Below are 10,314 nucleotides of genomic sequence, written 5' to 3'. Positions count from 1 at the left end.
GGGGTGACATGGTGGGCCTCCCCCAGTGCAGCCTGGTGGGGTGACATGTTGAACCCCCCTCACCTCCACAGCCATTTCCCAGCAGGCCGTTGCTGCCTCTCTTCCCCTCAGGCTCCCCTAAGGCACAGACAAATCAGGGTCACCCGGCGTCATCATAGGGCTTTGGATTCTTCTCCCGCCCATCCCAACTTCACCCCAGGCTCTGGGAGACCCCCCCCCCACTCACCAAAGGGCCTGGGGCCCAGCTCTGGCCTCAGCTGTCCATAGGGCCCTGCGGGGAGAGGAGGGAGGTGAGGGCCCTGAGTCCCCACGGCCATTGTCCCAGGTCCCATCACCCTCCCATCTCAGTCAGCATCTTGGCTGACTCTCAGACCGCTGCTCCGCTGGCCTCCCAGCCCTCCCGGCGCCCCCCACCCCATGTCTCTCCATCTCCGCACGGCTGCCTGCAGCCACCCCTCTCCCCCACCATGCCCTTCCATACGCCCCATTACTTGGCTGCCCCCCACCCCTGGGTAGACGCCCCTGGCTCCAGCTGCGTACTCAGGCTTGGAGGCAGCCCCCCAGGGCTGGAGGGAGGACCACGGAGAGCTCCAAAGGGCCACGGCCTGACCTGCAGGAGGAGAGCCGGCAGGGGCACTGTACCCATGGGAGCTGGACACCCGGGATGCATCAGTTCTTCCCTGGTCCCAGGGTCCCCCTCCCCTCCCCCAGCCCCCCACCCCCGTCCTCCCCAGCACTCACCCTCCTACCTGAATACTGAGTTCTTACCATTTTCTTCAGGGGCTGGCGCTGCCTCTTCGGGGTACGCGAGCGCTTCCTCCCCGTACCCCGCAAGAGAGCCGAGTTATCCCTGCCCAGCCCCTGGGGATGTCCCCTCCGCCCCTCCCTGTCCCTTGACTCCTGGGTCTGACTCCCCATTCCCAAAGCCATTGGCCCCAGGGAAGCCTGGAGGAGGAACATAAAGCACCCCCACCGCTACCCCCGCCCCGCCAGGTACCTGGTTGTGGGTGGGTCTCAGGGAGCGCCCCAACTCCCGGACCACCATTCTTGTAACCAAAAGCTGCAGGAGAGAAATTAGAGAGGGGCTGGGGGCACAGCGCTCTGGAGGGGGGGCAGCATGGGGAGGGCCAGGGTGACCAGCTCAGAGAGACAGAGAGGCAGACAGACAGACTGACCCAGAGACCACTGTGAGAAGGCCTCGCATGGGCTGTCCCCTCTGCCTGGAGCAGTCTCCCCTCTCCACCTTCAACTGATGAGCCCCTCTGCCAACTTTGGGGTCACCTCCTCCAGGAAGCCTTCCCTGCCTCCCCTCCTTCCTCATCTGTCCTTTCCTTCCCAGCCAGCCTCAGGCTGTCACTCTACCCTCGCCTGAGACAGGGTGACCTGGTTCCAGCCACCATTATGGCCCAGTGCCTAGGAAGGAAGGAAGGAGGACACAGAGTGAGATAGGAACAGAGAGGGGTGCGTGATGAGGGGCCTGAGATGGGGGCCCAGGAGGCTCACCAACTTTCTGCAGCTTGAGGCCACCAGCAAAGCTTGGGGGTCAGAGAGAGAGATGGCTATAAGTTTTGTCCCCCATATGCCTGATGCAGAACTGCCCCCAGCAACCAGCTCCCAGCCCACCCTGCCAGCAGAGGGAAGGCAGGGAAAGAAAAAGGGCCAGGGCAGGGCTTCCGCACCCAGCTCTGCTCCGGGTCCGTAGCCATTTGGAGGCTGATACCCTGAGAGGAGCAGGGAGGTCAGTGGGGAGGGACCAGATACTCCCTGACTCCTTGGGGGCCAAGGATGGACCTTAGGGAGTCTGAGGAATAAGGGAGTCCCCTGTCCACAGGGAACCAGAACCAGAAGAAATGAGCTTAGAAGGCAGCAAGAGAGACTGAGGGTAGACTCAGGGAAGGACTTCCTGGCCTTATGGTGCCTGAACAGCTGAGGCAGCCTGGGGAGCTGGAGGGATGGAGGAGTGTCCCCAGTCTGGTGTGGGAACAGGGGGCTGGACCCAGGTGAGGGTATAGCCCTCTGGGACGTGGGGCGTGGGGAGAGCCCTGCACCTGCTGTCTGAGGCTTCAGTCCCCACTGGATGGCTGAGGTCCGTGCTAGGAAGAAAACCAGGGGTGGGAGTGAGCCCAGGGCAGGGGTGGGGAGAAAGGAGGGGAGGGAGCTGCGCTATGAGGTCACATGAGTTCCCACGGCCAGAGTGTCGGCTTGTCCTCAGCTGGCTTGCTGTGTGACAAAGCAGTGCCCTCTCTAAGCCTTTGTCTCAGCTGGACAACGGGGAGAGGGGCTTCTGAGCAGCCTAGCCAGGCCCAGCCCCTCCTATGACACTCCAGGGTGGGGGAGGGAACCCTTAGCCCTACCACCCCCAGTGACCTGGGAACCTATCCCTCTGCCCCAGGGGAGGGGGCTGGGACTTCAGGCCCCAGCTGCCCCCTTTCTCTGAAGGGACCCCGAAAGTGGGAGGCCTGGGGAGGATCAGTGGAGAAACACCCCTCCCACCCCCCCATTGCAGGGATCTAAGATGGAAGAGGAAGGGAGTAGGGAGTGAGTTGCCCTCCTGGCTCAGCCTGGCCTGCACTGGCTTCCTGGCAGACACAGCATCCAAGGGGGGACCTGGCTGGACTGAAAAAGCCTGGATCCCGTGGCCACAATGCCTACCTGTTCTGATGACCAGGTGGCAAGCCATGGGCAGGGGCCAGGGCCACCTAGTGTGATGCCTCCTGCTTGCCCACCTGGCTGCCTCCACCTTCCAGCAACACCCCTCCCACCTCCCTCCTGGGACCTGCAGCCTGGTCTTAGCAGCCTCACCTTGCTGGGCCCCCAGCCCGTTTCTGTTGCCATATCCTGAAGGGGAAAAGCAGGGCTGTGAGGGGCTTCATGGAGGTGGGTTCCAGAAGGAGGGGCAGGGGAGGTGCAGGACCAGTACCACCTGGGGGTTCCCTCACTCACCTGGCTTCTGAGGCTTCACACCCGCTGCCAGGCCTATTGGGGGACAAAACCACAAAGCAGAAAGAAAACCCGTTGTGCTGACTCCAACTTCTAGTGACCCCACAGGACAGAGCAGAATGGCCCCACAGGGTTTCCAAGGCCGTCATCTTTGCAGAAACAGATCGCCAGGTCTTTCTCCTACAGAGCGGCTGGTGGGCTTGAACTGCCAGCCTTCTGGTTAGCAGCCGAGCTCTTAACCCCTGCGCCGCCAGGGCTGAAAGGGGCTAATTCAAGCCCAACCAACCCCTACCCTAGGAGCCCTGCTCTCTCTCCTACTGAGTGCCCGCCACTGCACTCACCTGGAGGGAGTCTCAGCCCGTTCCCTGGCAGGTATCCTGGGGAGGGAAAGCCGGGCATGAGGGGAGCAGCTGGGTGGGGGGGGAGCCTCTAGGGGGTCAGGAAGGGGGCCAGGAAGGGGGTCAGGCCAAGGGCCAGGCCAGGATGGACTCACCTAGCTTCTGAGGTTTCATACCGCTTCCCAGGCCTGGGGAGAAACAGACAGAGGCTGAGACAGGCAGACCCCACCCTGCCCCTTCCTTTCCCAGGACCCAACCTTTCACCCCATGGCCCCCCAGCCCCCACTCTTCCAGAACTGCAGGTCCCCCTCGCCCCCAGCCTTCCTCACCTGGCTGGCCTCCTGCCCGCAGGAAGGCTCCGGCTCCCAGCCTGTACCCTGGGGAGATGGGCTGGGGACGGTGAGGGGCGGGGTGGAGGGGAGTAGACAGTTTCAGGAGGAAGGAGAGAAAGAGCCCACCTGGCTTCAGAGCTTTCATGCCTCCTCTGATGCCTGGAGACCAAGATGAGAGCAGGTGAGCGACCCAGGAGCCCCACCTCTGGGCCTCGCCTCCCAAATCTGGCATCTCCACAGTCCCTACCTGGTCCATAGCCTATGGGGACCACAGGACCTGTGAAGAAGGGAAAGGGAGAGGCTGGGTTGGAGGATCAGGCTGGAAGCTGGGCCTCCCTCTTCCTCCCAGCTTAGCACCCAGAAATCCTGGAAGCCCCCCTCTGGCTCCCCCACCTCACCCTGTCCCCAATTCCACCCTCTCCAAGGTAGACAGCAGTCCCTGAGAGGACCCTCAGAAGCAGGGTCTGGGCCAAGCATCCACCTTCCTCCCCTCCTCCTCTCCCAGCACCTCCCAACCCCTCCATACCTGCTCTGTAGCCATTCTGAGCTGCGGGGCCTGTGGGGAGAGGGAGGGGGAGCAGGGGGGTTTGGGACCCTGGATGAGGTGAGGGTGAAGGTCCCTCATCTTGGACCAAGCCAGAAGCCAGGCATCTTGGAGGCTCCCTTGCTGCCCTTCAATCACTCACCCATCCTGCCCCTCCAGCACCCCAGGCGATCCCTCACTGCCCACACCCCAGACCTCAGACCTGGCCCTGCCCCACTCACCTGGCTGGGCTCCCAGCTCGTTCCCGAATCCTGGGGGACAGATGGGGTGGGGGTGTGAGTGAGGGGAGGGAGCGCAGGACTTTGGGGGGTAGGGACAGAGAGAGGCAGGGGCAGGGCTGGGCTCACTTGGAGTCTGGGGTTTCATGTCCCCTCCAAGGCCTGAGGGAGAGGCAAGGAGCAAGTGAGGGACCCCAGGATCCCCATCTCATGGCCTCCTAGAACCCCGCCCGCCCCTACCTGGTCCATAGCTGTTCTGAGCTGCAGCGCCTGTGGAGAGAAAACAGGGAGGGTGACCGGGCGGGGCCAGTACGGGAACAGGGGATGAGGCAGGGCTGGGGTCCTGAGGCCTCCCCTCTCCTCCTCCCATGGACCCCAGACATCCTGCGTTCAGGAAACAGGTGTTGAACCTCTTGTGTAGACCCGCCCCAGTGCCCTTAGTGTCTCAGGGAGGGATGCGGAGGTGGGGAGAGAGAGCGAGACCTGAGAGAGGCAGAGAAGAAGACTCCTGAGCTTTCAGGCTCCCCTCTAGGCCCCAATTCTCCTGTTTCCCCAGCTCTAGCTTCTCCCAGCCCTTCCGACCTCCCAGTACCTCAGGGCCTGGTCCGGCAGCCTCAGCTGGCCGGGCTCCCAGCGCATTTCCATTGCCGTATCCTGGGGAGGAAAGCAGGGCTGTGAGGGGCGTGTGTGGAAGAGGGTCAGGAGGGGAGTCAGGAGGAGGCTGGGGAAAGGAAGGGGGCCCTCCCCTCACCTTGCTTCTGAGGTTTCACACCCCCCCCCAGGCCTGGGGAGGGACAGAAAGGCTGAGCCGCAGCCCCTCCCCACACACACTCAAGACCCAACTGGCTGCCCTGGTCCCTCCGTCCAGGAAGCCCAGGCTCTTGGCCCAGATGTTCTCACCTGGCTGGGCTCCTGTCACAGCAGGGAAGGCCCTGCCCGCTGGCCTGGCCCGTAGCCTCCGGAGAGATAGGAAGGCATGAGTGGGGTGCTCAGGCTTTCAAGGGTATGTAGAGAGAGAGACAGGGCCACGGCGGGGCTCACCTGGCTTCTGAGGCTGCACGCCCCCTCCAAAGCCTGGGGGAGAGACGGGGAGCAGGTGAGGAACCCCAGGGCTCCCATCTCAAGGCCTCCCCCAGCTCCTCTCCAGCCCAGCTCCTACCTGCTCCCTAGCCATTCTGGACAGCTGGGCCTGTGGGGAGAGGGAGGGCTGAGCAGGGGGCATTTGGGGTCTGGCTGAAGTGGAGGTGAAGGTCCCCCCTCTTGGACCAAGCCAGAAACCAGGAATTCTGGAGTCTGCCCTCTGTCACCAATTCCCCCACTCTGAGACCCAGGAGGGAGGAGGGAGAGGACACACGAGAGAGGGACCCCTACCCAGACCCCATCCTCTCTCCTGGCTGGGCTCCCAGCCTGAATCCTGGGTGACAGGTGGAGGTGGGGTGAGGAGAGGGGGGCTTGGACTTTGGAGGAGACAGAGAGAGACAGGTCAGGGTGGGGCTCACCTGACTTCTGAGGCCTCCCCCCCAAAGCATGGGAGAAAATGGGGAGCAGGTGAAGGACCCAGGATCCCCCATCTCTGAGCCACCCTAGAACCCCAGCATCCTGACCCCAGTCCCTCCAACCCTCAGTACCAGCTCCGTAACCATTCTGAGCTGGGGGGCCTGTAGGGAGAGGGAAGGTAAGCGGGGGGGGTTGGACCCTGGATGAGGTGGGGGTGAAGGTCCCCCCTCTTAGCACAAGCCAGAAACCAGGCTTCTGGGAGGCCCTCTCCCTGGCCCCAGTCATTCACCAATCCTGCCGTTTGAGACACCCCAGGTGACCCCTCACCCACCCCCACCCAGACCCCAGACCCGGCCCTGCCGCATTCACCTGGCTGGGCTCCTAGCCCATTCCCGTTCCCGAATCCTGGGGAGACAGAGCAGAAGGGAATAAGGGGGGGCTCTGGGACTTTGGAAGCCACAGATGGAGAGATAATGGACAGAGATAGGAATGGGGCAGGCTCACCTGGCTTCTGGAGCTTGCCATCCCCTCCTAGAGGAGAGATGAGGAGCAGATGAGGGACCCAGGAGCCCCTCAGCTCTTGGCCTCCCCCAGAAACTCTGGCCGTGGGCTCCCAGCCTCAACCCTCACCCTGTCCCTACCTGCTCCAAAGCCATTTGGAGCTGCTGGACCTGTTTTGGGGGACGTGGAAGATTGGGTAGTCTAAGTGGGTGGGCAATGAGGAAGGGGGCCGCCCGGCCCCTGGATCCCCCCACCTTTACCCCAGGGATCCCTGAGCTCCCCACACCCACCCCTCCATTTGGGTGGGCTGAGTCCCAGAAGTGGGGGAGGTGACTGTGTGGGCTTGGCCCCAGAAAGGGGCGGGTGAGACCCCTAACCCTAACCCTAACTTTTTTTTCTTGTTTATTCGGCGGTAGAGAGGACTGTGAGGGGCAGGCAGCCTCCAGCCCCCAGCCCGTCCCTCCCCAGCTCTCCCCTCTCCATCAGCAAGTCTGGCCCCTCAGACTTCCTGTTGTTGTGTGCCCTCCCGTCCCTTCTGACTCACAGCAAACCCCACGTGACAGAGCAGAACTGCCCCAGAGGGAGTTCTTGGCTGTAACCTTTACCGGAGCAGATCGCCGGGACTTTTCTTCTGTGGAGCCACCGGTGGGTTGGAACCGCCGACCTTTCGGTCAGCAGCTGAGCACTTAACCAGTGCGTCACCAGGGCTCCTTAACGGACTTCCTAATAGCTCTCAAATCTGGCAGTTTCTCCCCGCCGGTGCTCGGAAATGCCCCATTAGCTCCCCCGGCGAGTGTCTGAGGGTCCCGGAGCAAGAAGAAGTGTTTCATTGGTAGATGAGGCCTTCCACTCTCGGTTTAAAACCGCAACCGCGTGTCCCAGGCTCCGCCCCCAGCCGGAGGCTCCGCCCCCTCTCTTCCACCCCTTGTGTATTTCCTGGGGTCCTGTCTGGCCTGTGAGGGTACAGCTGGTTCTCAGCTGGTGGGCTGAGCCCAGTGATGGCCGGACAGGGTCCAGCGTGACCAGCTCGGTGTCCAGGTGCCCAGCAAGGCCTGGCTCAGGGCAGGTGCTCCGGAAACATGGGTTGAATGAATGAACCCCGAAGGACCCCCTCTGCTAGGAACCAGGTTTCTGCTAGGAACATTGCCCTCCCGGCGGCCCCTGCCCAGCAGCCCTCACCTGGCTGGGCTCCGACTCCTGCAAAGGCCCCGACTCCCAGCCCCCCGTTCCTGTTGCCGAATCCTGGGGAGACGGGGCAGGAAGGAGTGAGGGCAGTCCAGGCCGCCAAGGGGGACAGGGACAGAGGTACCGGGCGGGGCTCACCTGGCTTCTGAGGTTTCACAACTCCTCCGATGCCTGAAAACAAGACGGGGGCAGGTGAGGAAGCCAGGAGCACCCCACTTCTGGGTTGCCCTGAACCCAAGCATTTGCCCCCAGCTCCCACCAACACTCCGCCCCTGTGGAGAGAGGGCCACAGAGGCTGCCAGGCTGGGCTTGGGCTGCTGGGGGCTAACCTGCCTGTGGGCTTCCCACCCACAGAGCCCCATGCGCATCCACGACAGTTCTCTCAGCGAGCAGGCCCAGGGTGCGCGCCGGAAGACTCTCCCCAGGCCCTAGACCACAGCAGACCAGTGAGGGGACCTGTCCCTGGGAGGGGTAAGGCAGATGGTGGCCGAGATGGGGACAGGGAGGGAGAAGGCAGGGCAAGGGGACAGGCCCCGGCTCATCTGGCTTCTGAGATTTCACGCCCCCTCCCAGGCCTGGGGAGAGGCTGACAGAGGCTGAGCCCCCTGCCTTCTCCCTAGAACCCACTCTGCCCTGATTCCCTGAGCCCCGAAGTCCTGCCCCAGGTGTCCTTACCTGGCTGAGCTCACGCTGCTGGCAAGGCCCTGGCTGCCAGCCCACTCCCAAATCCTGGGGAGACAGAGCAGCGGGAGGGACTAAGGAGGAGGGGCCCTAAGGAGCAGGGGCCGAGGCCTCCAGAGACAGAGGTGGAGAGGGACAGACCAAAGCAGGCATGGGGCGGGACTCACCTGGCCTCTGGGGCTTCACACCCCCTCCAAAGCCTGGGGTGAGAGATGGGGCAGACAGGGAACCCCAGGGACCCAGCCTCCTCTCCGGGCTCCCTGCTCTGGGCTGGGGGGTGAGGGGGGCTGGGGTCCCAGCCAAGGTATAGATGAAGGAGGGGAGCCTTGTCCTCCCCATACCAGCCGTTACAAGTCCTATAGCCTCCCTCCTGCCCCTAGTGAGGCCCCAGGCTGCCCCTCAGGCCTGGGGAGCCTGGACGAGGGCATCCCCAATACGGACCCAGCCCCCTCAGCAGGCCCAGGCAGCCCCCCACCCCCAGTCCCCTCACACATTCATCCCCTTGCTCTTCCCTTCCAGGGCCTCCCCTGGCTGAACGGCAGCACCTGGGAAGTCCCTGGCTCCCAGCCCATTCCCAAATCCTGGGGAGACAGGGCAGGACAGAGTAGAGGGGGCCTGCATGGGGGGACAGGACACAGTGGGGAGGGACAGACAGGGTCGGGGTGAGGCTGCTTACCTGGCTTCTGGGGTTTCACACCCCCTCCGACGCCTGAGAAAGACATGGAGCAGGTGAGGGTCCAGGGCCCTCATCTCAGGGCTGTCTGAGACCCTGGTCCCCGGCCCCCCACTCCTACCCTGGCCCCAATTCTACCTGCTCAGAAGCCCTTCTGAGCTGGGGGGCCTGTGAGAGAGGGAGGGGTGAGCTGGGAGGTTTGGGGTCTCAGCTGAGGTGGGGGGGCAGGACCCTTGGACCCCTCTCTTATCCCAAACTAGGAACCAGAAAATCTGAAGGCTCCCTCCTCCCTCACCCTCATCCTCACCTGTCACCAGTGCTGCCCTTCAGGGCCTGGGGGACCGGGGACAGGGGATGCCCAGATGCTGAAACCCTCCCAGACCCCACCACTCTTACCTGGCTGGCCTCCCAGCCTGTTGCCGTTGCCGAATCCTGGGCAGACAGATGAAGGTGAGGGGTGTGAGAGAAAGTGGGGAGACAGATAATGAGCACTGGGGCTGGCGCAGGACTCACCTGCCTTCTGAGGTTTAATGACCCCTCCGAAGCCTGGGGGGGAGACAGCAGGTGAGGGACCCACCTGGATCCCCTCCCTCAGGCTCTTGCCAAAACCACAGGCCCCCTACCTGGCCCAGAGCCAAGCGGGGCTGCAGGGCCTGTGGGGAGTTCAGCCAAGGTCAGCCCCGTTCCAGTGAGTGTTGGGTCTACCATGTGTGGGGGGCAGGCTTGGCGTCCCATTTCCCTTCATACCTTCTTCCCCCTCCTTGTCCCCCCACAGCCTGGCTTGCAGCCCTGGCACTGGGCTTAGTGGGGACCAGAAGGTGGACAAGCAGGGACGGGAGAGAGTTTGGGGGTGGCCAGGACTGGTCCCACGGGCAGGATGACACCAGAGTACAGTCTTGAAGAATGGGGGGTGCATTGGCGGGAGTGGACGTGCAGCAGGCACACAGGGGCAGGAGGCCTGCTGGGAAGGGGTTACAGGTGGGTCCCCCACCTGGGGAGGGGACACTGTTCCAGCATGCGCACGAAAGGCCCCATGTGCTTCTGACTGTCTCCCTCCTGCCACAGCCCCTGCCACTGCCCTGGGTCCCACAACCCCAAAACCTCACTTCTGCGGAGAGCAACCAGCGAGCCCCAGCCTTCCCCAGCCCTTCCCCTCAGGTTTCCCCACCCAGGCGCCCACCCTTACCTGTTCCCAGGCCGCTGGGGGAGGCGTAGCCTATGGGGGAATGAGAAGCTGAGCCTAATGTCCAGGAGGCCCCCTGTTTGGAGGACACAGAGCTGCCCCCGCCCTGTCCAGCTCTCAGTTTACCTAATCCGTAGCCATTTGGCCTCCCCAAGCCTGTGGGGTGTGGGAGAAGGGGGCGACTCAGTGGGGACAAAGAGCCGAATCTGGGCGCCGCCCCCC

At 63.4% G+C, this 10,314-nt stretch overlaps 1 long non-coding RNA gene across 1 annotated transcript; it reads right to left on the bottom strand.

Moving 5' to 3' along the window:
• Positions 1–4,611: 4,611 nt before the first annotated feature.
• LOC105756105 (uncharacterized) lies at positions 4,612–5,413 on the bottom strand. Its single transcript, XR_002823561.1, has 3 exons — positions 5,273–5,413; positions 4,965–5,026; positions 4,612–4,642 (listed from the first exon to the last, which is right to left on the bottom strand). It is a non-coding gene; the product is annotated as an uncharacterized LOC105756105 (long non-coding RNA).
• Positions 5,414–10,314: the final 4,901 nt, after the last annotated feature.

Source organism: Trichechus manatus, unplaced genomic scaffold (assembly GCF_000243295.1).
Source record: "Trichechus manatus latirostris isolate Lorelei unplaced genomic scaffold, TriManLat1.0 scaffold00024, whole genome shotgun sequence".
In the NCBI taxonomy this organism is placed as follows: Eukaryota; Metazoa; Chordata; class Mammalia; order Sirenia; family Trichechidae; genus Trichechus; species Trichechus manatus.
Note: the sequence above shows the minus strand (reverse complement) of the source record. Positions and strands in the feature narration are given on the sequence as shown.